We start from the raw sequence: 15,489 nt of genomic DNA on the forward strand, positions 1-15,489 counted from the left end.
AAATGACCTATCAGAATTTTTGCGAGTACGAATTGTGGATCAGTATGAAGGTTGTCTTAGTCAGTATAAACGAGCAAGGAATATTTCAATGCCTCTTTCTCCTATTAATAGAGTAATCGTACAATTCACAAGACAATGGGTACACAAACCCTTCATCCAGTCCGCGCTGTCTGAAAGAACCTTGCGTCTTGTGAAAGAAATGTTGAAGAGGATCCTAGGTGCAAAACTGTGACATTGCAACACATGTTGGTGTCAGTCCCAGAACAGCTGCCAGGTACCTTCACATGCTATGGTAGAGCTGTGAGAAAGAATCCTATTCTTTACCAATATTTAGTGGAGAAAAGATTGGGCTCATGAGATGATGGAGATACCTATGGCCTTTTGGACTAATGTCATTTTTTCTAATGAGTCACGATTTTCATTATTTCCTGAAATAGAAGGGTACGGGTTATGGAGGTTCCCTCCGCAAGAGTTTGACTTAAAAAGACTGCAGCCAATGCTGAAACATGTGGGTTTCTCGGTTATGGCATCAGATGCAATATGGAGTGATGGTTGCTTAGGCCCGGTGGAGTGCAAAGGAAACATTAATTCTAGTAAATATGTTTCAATATTATATGAAGGACACCACCAATATTCTCAAGTGGTAAAATGAACCAAGTTAACTCTCTATTAATGGGAGACGGAGCTCCTTGTCGCTCTGCTAAGGCGACACAACATTGGTTTTAGCCAAAATGAGAATTATAAACTTCCATGGCTATTTCAGTCCTCGGATATGAAGCAAATTGGAAACCTTTGAGGCATAATAGATCGGAATCTTTGCAAAAGACAGAAGCCATCTTCTAAGCTTGAGCTTTTAGCATTATTGCGTCAGACATGGAAAGAAATTCCCCGAGATGATATTCGTCAACTGATCAATTCCATGCCTAGAAGAGTACTGGCATTAAAAATAGCAAACGGAATATCAACCAAGTTTTGACTATTTTTCATTTGTTCTATAAATTATATGTTTATTGAAATAATCTGTTTCTATGGCTGTCTATTCTTTTCTGTCATGTCTATATATATATATATATATATATATATATATATATATATATATATATATATGTATATATACATACATACATATATATATATATATATATATATATATATATATATATATATATATATATATATATATATGTTCAGTGTGGATTCATTGATATGTTTGGGGTTTCCTTTTTAAATAATCTGTGATATTCATCATCATCGTCACCAACCACAGCTTGAGCGTTGTAAACAATCGTTTTTTATTTAAAATATCGATCGGTTTGAAATACGGCAAAATCACGTTGACACACCGATTCCCGCTGGATCACCGAAGTTGAGCAACGATGAACCTGGTCAGTACTAAATGGGGGACCATTTGGGACTTTCAGGTACTGAATGTGCTCTCTCTCTCTCTCTCTCTTTCTCTCTCTCTCTCTTATCTCGGCATTGTTCCCAGTCGTCCTGGTCTTCTCCTTGCCACTGGACTTAAAAATTGCCGATTCAGGAGAGGTATGGTTGATGATTGCGCAACCCTTGCCTCACAATTATACGCGCTACTGCCCCTATGGGGTATCCTTTGTCTTTCAAGACTGAACGGAAGTATGTGGGGGTGAAATCCAGCGTTTGTGTATCATTTATTTTTTTTACTAGTTTTCATATAATGCAGTGTCTATTTATGCCAGTGCCAGCAAATTCATAGCTTCCCTATAACATTTATTTGCAAATATTTTTGATCTGATAGAAAAGAACGCATTCTTTGAAACTCCGCGGAATAAGGAAATCTTAATATATATTTTTTAGTATCGTGTTGCACAATAAATTATTGTAAATTACAATTTACAGTCTTAAATTGTGTTCTTTGATGACAAGCCTTATTTTCTATATTAGTTGTATTGAGCTTTTTGTTTGGATCGGATTGCTATTGTTGTGTACCAATAACGCGGTTAACATGGTACTGAGTTGAAACCAACTTACTTGTGTCAGGTAGATGCAAAAAGGTCAAGGGGTTACCGGTAACACACATCAGAATTAGTGACTTCCATCGACAGAGCATGCACCTGCGTGCTAGAAAGTGAGTCGGTGCGTTTTAGGCGGAAGCCGGTTAACGGTGGTTACCACCCCAACACATACACCCTGATATATATAGAAACGCACATGGGAATTTTTAGGACAGAGAGAAAGAGAAAGAGAGAGAGAGATAGAGAGAGATACAGAGTAGACAGTCGATTAGAGTCAAAATTTGGTAGACATATTGAGTTAGTTTCGGGGCCAGGAGGGTCGGAGAAAAAGATGCGTCGACGGAAATGTAAGAAAGCTTGAGTCAGGAATGCGAGAGGTTCCCTGGCTTCACTCGTAGATGAAATAAAGAGATCTTTGCCAGAAAATCGGCGTCGTGTTTTCGTCTTGAATGGTTTTACAGATCATCGAAGTGTGCCGGAAAGAACCGCACCAAAGAAGAAACAAGATAACAAAAATGCATGGTGAACTTTTAACGCATATATATGCACATACACACAGACACACATACACACATACCGAGTTAAGAACTACTAAGGTCGATACACAATTTAAGAGTCTTTAAAGGAGCTCGACCGCGTGTATACATAGCCAACTGTATAAATGTATATAAACTGTATATAAAACGCATATATAATGAAATAGGAAATAAGGCACGCAGGCGGGTTTATAGAGACGACCACGGAAAGACCATTAGAACACACACACACACACACACACACACACACACATGTTATACACGGACAGCAGTTAAATAAAAAAGGTAAGACACAGCATACTGCTATATAAATATTAATATTTGTATTTGCTTTAAATTTACAATAGCTTTTGGCTTGAAAACTCAATTTTTACTTCTTGATTTATATATATATATATATATATATATATATATATATATATATATATATATATATATATATATATATATTCTTCAGAATAAAATTATCCAACAATCAGCTGGTATGGAAACCTGTGATTATAAGATTACAAGATATTAATGGTAGTAATATTCTATAAGGATTATCCCACATAAATAAGAATTGCTCGATATACAAGATAGAGCAAATAAATAAAATTGTAGTCATTCAATGAATTTAAAAATTTATGACGTGAAATGTTTGAGTTTCAGATCAAAATATTTTTATTATTGTAATATATTAGAAATAATTTAACTCCTTAACTCCTACAGGATTTCGATGTCTACCATCTCTTCAGAGGAGAAAATATTAGAAAATACTTAGAATGGTTTAAACCTTATTTGCTAAAGTCAGTAAGACATGGAAAATCACAATTAAAAATTGATTGAGTAATTAAAAGTCATAAAGTAAGGGAAGTTAAAGAAAAGGATAAGTTAACATCCAAATTGAATGGTAACATCCGAAGTGAATATCTTTGAAAGCAGTATTGTATAATGATCCAAACTGTATTTTGAGTAATCCACACCATAATGCAATAGTCCGAATTAGGCATTTTCCTGAAGCAATTTTCTTTCGTTTATATAATGGGTCCGATAAAAAAAGTTTTATATATATAGGTACGGTGGATTTGTTTATGTTTATTAATAAACATATATATATATATATATATATATATATATATATATATATATATATATATATATAACTACTTCATAAGCCTGAAGAGTCCTAGAGTGGATAAAACGCGATATATTCAGTGTAGCTTAATCGCCATATATATTTTATAACTTACTATATATATATATATATGTATATATATATATGTACATATATATATGTATATATATATATATATATAATATTCAACTATTTGTAATAAAGTGCATTTTTACCTTGATGCTACTTAGAAATAATTTTTTTTCAAGAATTGTATTCCCTTGATGCAACACAGACATACACACACGCACACATATATATATAATAAACGTGTCAACCTGCACTAGTGATTCCCGAAAGAATGAAACACTAGTGTTTGTAGATATAAAAAAAAATCATTATTGTAATAATTATGTCAGCCCCATTTAAGAAACTCGGTTCTTATTGTTGAACACTTTAAAGTTAAAATAGAAAGTCGGTCACCTAAGCTCGCATGCATAGATCGTTAGATCACTATGGCTGGATGTTACTACATTTAAAAAATAAATGTTAAAATTTCAACGATATTTCTCAGGATTAAGATTGACCGTGTGTTTCTCGCTAATGGAGTCAGAGATGGCTTTGTGGTTCGAATCTCTCGACCGGTAGTAATCGTGACACCCTGCACCGATGATTACCGAAAGGATGAAACACTAGTATCTGTAGGTAATAAAAAATTATAATTGCAACAATTATATATATTAATATATATGATAATCAGCAATCAGCGTGTCTTAATATGACAGGATTCGAAACCAGGGTTGATCTTGCGAAATATTATATATATATATATATATATATATATATATATATATATATATATATATATATATATATATATATAGTAATTTATAAAATACTTTCGTATAGTAAATTTATGTGAATAAATGAAATAGTTATATATATATATATATATATATATATATATATTCAAGCAAATATTATTAAATGCAACAGAGACACTTTTTCGATTTTCCGTATAATCTTTTTATATCAAAATCAAAAATATTAATAAAACTTTCATAGTTGTTGCTGTCACGAGCGCTTTCGATTTGTCCACGAATCATCTTCAGGTGTGTAAGTAAAAGTGCGAAGGAGCGAAAATGAGAATTAAAAGTGGAAACTAAAATATACATTAAACGGCGTTAGGTGATGATAAGTTAAAATATGCAGGGTCGATAAAAAATCGATTAAAATTATAGGTCAATTAAAAATTCGTGTATTAAAATCAGCAAGTTCGTGGACACTGTTAACGAAGTCCGTCCACTACGAACTACGACTCTTCAAGAATTTTTCATTTTTTAATATTATTTTCATGTTGTATAATTTTATGTTATCAACGAGGACCTTTTTAAGATTAAAGGGGGGACAGTTATGTACTTTACATATATATATATATATATATATATATATATATATATATATATATATATAATAAATTCCACATGCAAATAACGTCGCAGCCCACAACAGCTGTGACAGACAACAAATCGGAAATCCAAGACTCAAGTTTCGCCCTAATTTGGGTTCATCAGTTAGACACATCCGAACTCATGATACCAAACCCGAGCCAGCCTAAATTCGAATGAGTCTAACTGATGAGCCTAAATGAGGGTAAAACTCGAGTCTTGGACTTCCAGTTCGTTGACTGTCATAGCTCTTGTGGGCTGCGACGTTATTTTGCTGTGGAATTTATTATATATAATCTCTCACATTCTGAAAATCATATATATATATATATATATATATATATATAACACAAGCTCAGAAAATGCCTATAGTTGATTTCCTTTTAAGGACTGTCTTCAGCCTGTCTTTATTCCTGCAACAATATTACTCTTTACTTAATAATTGAGCACTCCGCTGAAGTTCTTTTTTACTAACTTTATATATATATATATATATATATATATATATATATATATATATAATTCTTCACACATACATAGATATTATATAGGTGTGTGTGTATGTGTGTTCGCAGGCTAATATATTTTTTATATTCCATCTCCGATTTCAGCCTATATTTATAAACTTATTGCGTTTCACTTCCTTTTTGCTGTCACGTCTTCAACCCGGCACGGCGGCCACGTCTTGAATTATGGATGGGCCGACTCTATCTTTCGCCCTTCCCCTTTCGACACGACCCCAAGAAAACGTCTTCCGTGGTGTGCGGTCGGTCCTCTCGCGCAGTGAAAAGAAACTAGTTCCTGGCTAGCGGAGGCGAAGCGAGGGTGACGGTCGTCTGGCTGAGTGAGTGAGGTTCTTCCACTTCTTGTGTTTGTGGTTAGGGAAGGGAGGTAAGGTGGTGAATGAGAACGTTAGCAAGGATAAGCATAGGTACAGTGATGAGGATGACCATAGACACACCCTCCCCAATTTTTGAGTGGCCTTTGTATCTATTAGCATTATTGTTTTTTACTGTTTTGTTTGTATCTTTATATAGAAAATAAAAAATATATAAGTAATAAGGTTGGAAAGGGGTGAGCACAAATAACATCCCATTTCAATCCATGATTTAGTTTATAGATATGTCGAAGACTTATAACGAATATATATATATATATATATATATATATATATATATATATATATATATATATACATACATATATAATATATAAAATAATGACCATAGACACACCCTCCCCAATTTTTGAGTGGCCTTTGTATCTATTAGCATTACTGTTTTGTTTGTATCTTTATATAGATATGTCGAAGACTTATAACGAATATATATATATATATATATATATATATATATATATATAGAGAGAGAGAGAGAGAGAGAGAGAGAGAGAACATTAGGCACCGCCAAAAATGGCCGCAAAATCAAGTTGTTGTTGTTTTTTAAAACTAAATTACATTTATTAAAATCCATTATTTCTGAGGAACTTTTTTTTCCAGAAAGATAAAACCCTGAATTTTATCATATAGAAAACAGAATAATGTAAAACTTTTTCTACTATTTTTAATTAAATTTTAAATGTTAAATTTTCCCAAAAAGTTAACAATTGACATTTTTTGTCTTGCACAAAAACGTACTTAAATATTTAGAAAAAAAGGCTTTTGAAATAATTAATTTATTTATTTATTGTCTAACTAAGATTTAGGATGATTTTCTAAGAGAATATGCAAAAATATTATAATATAAGTACCTGAATTTCAAATAATTCCACTTATTCATATAGGTAACCAGATATTTCGCGTCGATGTAGAGTCGAGATCGACTCTGTTTACGTTTGCGTTTTATAAGAAGAAAACTATGGAAGACCAAATAGGCCAAAAAACTTATTTTTCAGTGACGAAAATTTCAATGTATTATTAAGCTGAGGCTGGCCAGTACCAGATGGGTGACCATTTGTATGAGTTTGGTTTTTAATGTGTATGTGTGTGGGGGCCAGGCTCCCCAAAATGGGGGGGGCAATTTAAAGCAGAATAAAAAAAAAATTATTGTTATTTGGTCCACCGTAGTCGAAAGGCGGCAAACGTTTTCAAACGGGATCGAAAAAAATGATGCTATTTTTAACACAAAGGGCACAACATTTATCGATTTTTTTTTTTTTTGTATGGATTATTCAAAGCATGGGCTGTTTAATAATGGTCATGCATTATTCGGCTCGCTAAAAAAAAATTGTTAATTTATTTATCGAAATTTTAAAATGGCTTTTTTCGTATAAATATTAAAAAAAAAATTTTTTTGTTTTGCTTAACTTAAATTAATTATTTTACTTAACATATTCACCGAATTTCACACTTCAAAACTCAAAAGCGGGATAATTAAACACAATCGAAGTTCTGATATTCAGACGTCAAAATAAGGTATGCAAACAATTTTTTTTTTAATCTATAATTCTGTCCCTTACAAAAACACAATATGTTTTGTTCAGTTTCAGATGATTATTTTAAGCATATTTGTTCCCACTTCAAGCAAAAAAAAGAATATATATAAATATCGTTTATGTAAAATAAGTACACTGTTATAAAGTTCATTCTTCTCCTAATAATCGCTGAAAATTTCGTATTGATCGGATAATTACCTGATTTTTGGTAGATTTTTAAAAAGACGGTCCGTCAAAAAGTACTGACCTGCCCCCCCCCCAGTTTTGGCGGTGCCTAGAGAACATACATATTTCGAAGACTTATAACGAATATATATATATATATATATATATATATATATATATATATATATATATATATATATATAATATATGTATATATATATATATTAATATACATTATGTATTAATATCTATTATATATATAAATTATATATGTATATATAGTATATATACCATATATATATATATATATATATATATATATATATATATATATATATATTATACTAGCAAAAGTACCCGTCGTTGACTGGGTTCAAAAACAGCCTACAAAAAATGGACTCTGATTTTTTAAAGTATGATACGTTATGCAACGGAAGGGTTGTAAAGAGATTGCTTCGAATTTAGGGGTATCAAAACCAAAGCAAATTATGATAGAAGTAAAAATAAAATAGATAAACCCAATAATTTATTATATCATACCTGTTCACACTGAAACACTTATCACAATATTCTGTGGATCTATATTAAAAAAACCTTGTTAAACTTTGTGACATATTTCCATTCTATGGAGGTCAGGTGCGAACGAACACCCCATAACTTTATTACACCATATTTCTTCAAACTGAAACATAATAATCAAAGTATACTTACGCAGATAGATATGAAAAGTCTTTATTAAAGGCTAGGCGCGAACGCAGACCTCCCAATTTTATTATACTATCCTTATTTAAGTTAAAACATATTTATCAAAGTATTGTTATGTACATCTTTATCAAAACACTTGTAAACGATTTTTGTTAATTTTTCAATTTTTTATTTCCATACTTTGTAGAAAAAGGCGCGTATGCAGATCCCACAATTTTAATGAATCATCATTATGCCAGATCAAACATAACCATTCCTGTGTCTCGATACATCTTCTATCATAATATGTGATCAGTTTTCTATAATAGTCGACCATACAGAAGCCTATTCATGACCAGACACACACACACACACACAAACATTCAGCTATATATATTATATATATATATATATATATATTACACATTATATATATATTATATATATACATATATATATTGTATATATATTATATATATTCATATATATATTATATATATACATATATATATTGTATATATATTATATATATACACATATATTATATATATTACATATACACATATATATATAATATATGTATATTATTTATATACATATACATATATATTATATATATTATATATACATATATATATAGTATAAATATTATATATACATACATATATATTATATATATGTTATATATATACATATACATATATATATTATGCATATATTATATATACATATATATAGTATATATATTATATATATACATATATATATTATATATGTATTATATATACATATATATATATATTATATATTATATATATATTATATATATACATATATATTATATATACATATATATATATTATATATATACATATATATATTATAGATATACATACATATATTATATATGCATGTATATATATTTTATATATACATATATATACATATATATATACATATATATATATATATTATATATATATATACATATATACATATTTATATATATACATATATATATTATATATATATTATATTATATATTATATATATACATATATATATATATTATATACATATATATACGTATATATACCATATATATACACACATATATATATATTATATACATATATATATATTATATATATGCATATATATATTATATATATATTATATATACACATATGTATATATATTATACATACACACATATATATATTATACACACACACACACACACACATATATATATATATATATATATATATATATATATATCAGATTTGTTGTTTGCACGTTTCAGCGAAAATAACTGCTTCGAAACGCTGTTATTTTATTTTTTCCGCTCGCGTAGCGATTTTTTTAAAGACCTATAAACTCTTATTGTTATTTATGAAAGGATCGCCTTTATTTTTTATGGACGTCTTTATTTATTTTTATTATTAAATATTATTTAACGTTCCTATTTTTTTAATGCATGTACAATATTAAATAATATAAATACATATTAGATCGATTACTTTGTTTTACAAACAGGATCCGAATTTATTATCCTTATTCTTGTCTGACTGTTTGTTCATAATGACGTCATAGCATATATATATATATATATATATATATATATATATATATATATATATATAATTTGAAATATTTTTATATTTTTTTATATTTTTACACGCATAACCAAAAAAAGTAGTCTAACGGATTCAGGTCGGTGGGGGGGGGGGGAGATGCAATGAAAAAAGGGTACAAAGTCGTAGCACTCCTTTTGAAGTCAAGCCTTTGGCTGGCATCTAATCCTGCTGCCGTACCCAGAGTCTGCCAGCGGCCACCTGATTGCACCGGGGGATCACCACACTCTTCAGCACATCCAGGTACACTTTGGTGTTGACTTTCAAGCCGACTTCGAAGATGTGAGGTAGCATGATGTGGCCCTCACTTGAAACCACACAAAAGCCCATAACCGTGGCTGTAAACTTTATTTTTATCACCCTGAGCACCTCCTTATTATTCGCAGCAATTCATTGATGCATTTTGAGGGTCCTGGCAATGGTCTTGCTGTCATAACTTTGATCGATAGGGAACATGAGTTGTACAGCGGCGCATCTCCGTTTAACATTGTGTTACTTTCCTATCGTTCTTAGGATTTCTTTTACAACTGGCCAATTAGTTGAAGGTCTGCAACAGAAACGAAAACCGGTTTTCATCAAACGGAAATGGAATCATGTCTTTTCTAGGGCGATAATCTTATCTTTCCACCCTGTACACAGGTCATCATCGAAGATTTCTCACAGTCAACAATTTGTTGACTCTTGAGTCTAGCTGACAATAAGTTTTCCCAGATTGCCAGTATTCTCCAACTCTATCTGTAACCTTTGAAAATGAATTTGCATTATCGCAACAGCGATTTGCCTGCAATTACTCGATGGCAGCGACCATTGGTTTTCATTAGAATTTGAGTAACGTCTCCCCACTTCACACTCATCGCACTCGTCTAGTGGAGGTCTAGTTAGTGCTTTTTCTTCTCGGCCTTTCTGTCCTTCTTGAGGGCTACCTTACAATTATACGGTTTCAGTTTTCTTGATCATATGTGATGTTTCTTTGTATTTTTGTTGTTAGTTGTTTTACTTCTTTTGCAGTTTCTCTGTGTTAGCGTTTGTAGCTCATAAGTATTAGTTTCTACATTCAAGTGTTTTCCTTAATATTTCAACCGTTTTTTAAAGTGTTATCTCTTGCATAGTAGTAGTAGTAGTAGTAGTAGTAGTAGCAGCAGTCGCAGCAGTAGTAGTTGTAGTAGAATTCACAACATACTGTATTGCTCATCTTCACTGCCACCTCCGTGACTACGACTGTGTGGTATTTGACATAGTTCAGGAAATATATCTGACCCGTCCTCACGTTCGAATCCTGTGTAAACAACTTACGCGATTAAAGTTATAAAAAGGTTACGAATGATAAATACGTTCAAGAGTATGAGACTCGAAATGATGACAAATATATGTGTGTGTGTGTGTGTGTGTGTGTGTGTGTGTGTGTGTGTGTGTGTGTGTGTGTGTGTGTGTGTGTGTGTGTGTGTGTTTTATTTTTTTATTACCGTTTTATGTTTGGCTACATATGTTTCAGATGTTGGACCAAGTTTACAATCCAACAGCCTCCTCAGGCCTCGCATATATATATATATATATATATATATATATATATATATATATATATATATACTAGCATTTCAGCCCGGCGTTGACCGGGTGTTTGGATGTGTCTGTTGAGCAAAAAAATAAATAAATAAAGTGGTAGTAGGAAGGCAGGCTCGATACCGTACCGCGAAGGAGGAAAAGAACGGGGAAAAATCATGACGTCTATGCTGTTACGACCACCGCCAAACCGGAAGTGACATTTTTTAAAATTAAGGCTAGACAATTGAAAGGAGAGGATGACTTTCAAAAATATCTTTCACTTTTATATATATATTAGCAATGGGTGTCCAGCGTTGCTGAGCAAAAAAAAAACGGTAATTTTTTTAACTTTGACTCCTATTATCACCCCTTAATATTTATTGTTTTGGGCTCAAATCGAGTTATTAAGTAAGATCCATGTCCAAGAAACCAATATCTAAAATGTAAAGTGTTTAGACCCCACATTGTCGGAGGAGTTTGGTAGAGTTATCAAAGGTCAAATCGTTGAACTTTGATCCCTTAACAGCAAAATTTCTAGCCGAAACCCGATCACATCGATTTTTCCCAATCTCAATACCCTGTATATCAATTTCGAGTCTGTAGACTAAGAATTGACAGAGTTAAGGAAAAAAAGAGCAGCGAAAAAGAAAAAGAAAAGGAAAAAGAAAGAGGAAAATAGAACAGGAAGATGGAAGGGGTCAGCATGATTACATTACATTACTAAAAGGAAAGAAAAGAGCAATGAAAAAGAAAAGGGAAAGGAAAACAGAAAGAAGAAAAGAGAGCAGAAAGATGGAAGGGATCAGCCTGATTAGATTACATTACTAAACGGAATGGGAGAGGTCAAAACAATCGAAATAAACTTAGTTAAGAAGAGGGGTGATGGATAAGGGAAATTAGTATTGGCATATATACACATACTTATATGCGTATCAGCAACCCAGTCGGACACATACACAGACACACGCGCATATGTGCGTGAAGAAATAGTAAAACCTGGGACAACATTATGCATCGGTAATTAGGTTGTGTTTCTTAAACATAAGTCATATTTATCACAATAAAGTTAATTTAAAATTTAAAATTCCAGTGATGAAAATTGAAGATCCAATAATAATAATAATAATAATAATAATAATAATAATAACTAGCGAGACATGTGGAAATTCCACAGGAGACTCATTCATATGTAATATATTGATGTTGGCATTCTGTGGATGTTCAGTGTAAATGGAAACGCTCTTATATATATTTTAGCTTTTTTGTTAAAACTGCAAAAGTATTTATCTAAGCTAGCACAAACGCCCGAAAAAGCCTGGTCGTGAAGTACGCTTAAATATGATATTTTAGTTCTTGCAAATTTCGTGTATATTATTATAGAGTTAATGTTTTATCTATTTTTATATGTCATAAAGTTGCGATTTCAAAAACAAAAAAATATCCATATGATTTGGGTGTATTAGCTCGAATCGAAACCGAAATAAAAACTTATAAAAAATATATGCATATATATATGCATATATATATGCATATATATATATATACATATATATATATATAAATTATTTATAGAAAATAGATGATTTAAATGCCATCAGATATAGTCGAAACTGAAACCAAAACGTATGAAGAATTCTTGGTAAAATTATTTAGGACAAGAAACAGGACATAACAATTAAATGACTCAGATGTAAGCGTTGCACACAAAAACCTTACACGTTATCGTATTAATATATAGATGATAACGGTAATAATAATAACAATAATAATAATAATAACAATAATAATAACAATAATAATAAAGATAACAATAATAATAATAATAATAATAATAACAATAATAATAATAATAACAATAATAATAACAATAATAATAAAGATAACAATAATAATAATAATAATAATAATAATAATAATAGTAAAAGATGATGTATAAGTATGAATGAAACATAAATAAACACTAAGTGAATAAGGAAAATAAGAAAATATAATTAAAGAAAAACATAATAATATTAATATTATAAAGGAAAAGAAAGAGTAAGAAATTATAGAAGAATAAATTAGTACATAGTATAACCAAAGTAAAAGCTTAATAAAAAATAAATATAAATATACAATAAACATTACATATAAAATATAAATAAAATTTAGGAAGTAATAAAAAAAATAATACTAAGTAGAATAAACTAGAATATACGAATAAAAATAATTGTAAGAATAATGATTAATGATTATAATGGCATAATAGGGGATAAAAACTATACATATATATATATGCATATATATACATATATATATGTATATACATACATATATATATATGCATATATATGTATATATATACATATATACATATATATACACATATATATACATATATATAGATACACATATACACACACACATATATATAGAGATACACATATATACACACACATATATATATAGATAAACATATATACACACACACATATATATATAGATACACATATATATACACACACACATATATACAGATACACATATATATAAACACATATATATATGGATACACATATATACACACAAATATACATATAGATACACATATATACACACACATACATATAGATACACATATATACACACATATACATATATATATAGATACACATATATACACATATATACACATATATATAGAGATACGCATATACACACACATAGATATAGATACACATATACACACATATATATACACATATATACACATATATATATACACACACACATATATATAAGTGAAATGGACGTTAAATAAGTAAAAGCATAATACAATCATAAGAAGTTAATAATAAAAATTTAGATTAAAATATTTGAAAAAATTTTCACATTTTTAAAATCTATAACATTTTTAAACAGTTAAAAAATTAAAAGCCTTACAAAAAAAGATCTCAAGCAACATAGAATTAAAATTACAATAAAGAGTAATACATCTAAGAGGGGATTTTTATATTTGACGTTATGATATTAAAGGACAAAACGACAAATGGTAAGCTAAGGAAGACAAAAGGGTAAGAGATAGTAAATTAGAAGGCAATAAAGGGGAGGCAACAGAACCCACATAGTAAATCGACAAGTAATCAGGACAAAATTTCGCGTATTATCTAGTTCCGGAGAGTGTAAGAATGAAAAAAAAACAATTAAGATTAAAAATAGTTCAGAGTTACGAAACAAAATCAAAGTGAGTAAGAAGGTGAGATTTATAGTGTCCATAGTTCATAGAGGTTTCATTTTTCTCATAAAGGAGCTTATCTCTTTCTTTGAATCCGGAAATAAACAGTTTTTCGCTCAAGCAAAGGTAGCAAGGCGAGTTAAGAGATTTGCATGTGCTTGTTTTCCTAAGAATGTCCATTTTAACAACTAGTGTTAAGTTTTTCTCTTTTAAATTCCCGTAGTATGTGGCTAGTGATGTTCCGTTCTAGTATTTTGGATTGTTAAATGAAGATTTATGACCAGAGAACCTCTCTTTTCCGGAGTAACCAGCCATGCCAATAGTGAGGGTTGATTTTTATACCACAGATTTGACTAAGCAATTGCGTTAAAGTTGGCATTCTGGCTTGTTTAGACAATTACAAGATCAAGTATTATTGAGTTCAAATATATTTGTTTTACGGTTGCTATTTAATATTTTATTATTGTTTTTTTATAATTTTTCAAGGTTATCGCTACAAGTATAACTTAGTTTGAGGGTGTTTTTGTTTAAAATCTTATGGAAGATGTTTCCTGGTGAAAAATGTACTATAATAAGATTAAGAATTTTTTCCTATGTTTGTTTTAACCATGAGTTTATAGGGAGGGGTAAACCAAATGATTTTTCTTTTTTTATTGTTAGAGCTATTGTTATTTGATAATGTCTCGCTATACTCTATTTGAGTGTTTTCATATCCACTATCTTCAAGGGCTTTATTATAAACG

The sequence above is a fragment of the Euprymna scolopes genome, chromosome 29 (genome assembly GCF_053919585.1).
Source record: "Euprymna scolopes isolate OS-2025 chromosome 29, ASM5391958v1, whole genome shotgun sequence".
Taxonomy (NCBI): domain Eukaryota; kingdom Metazoa; phylum Mollusca; class Cephalopoda; order Sepiida; family Sepiolidae; genus Euprymna; species Euprymna scolopes.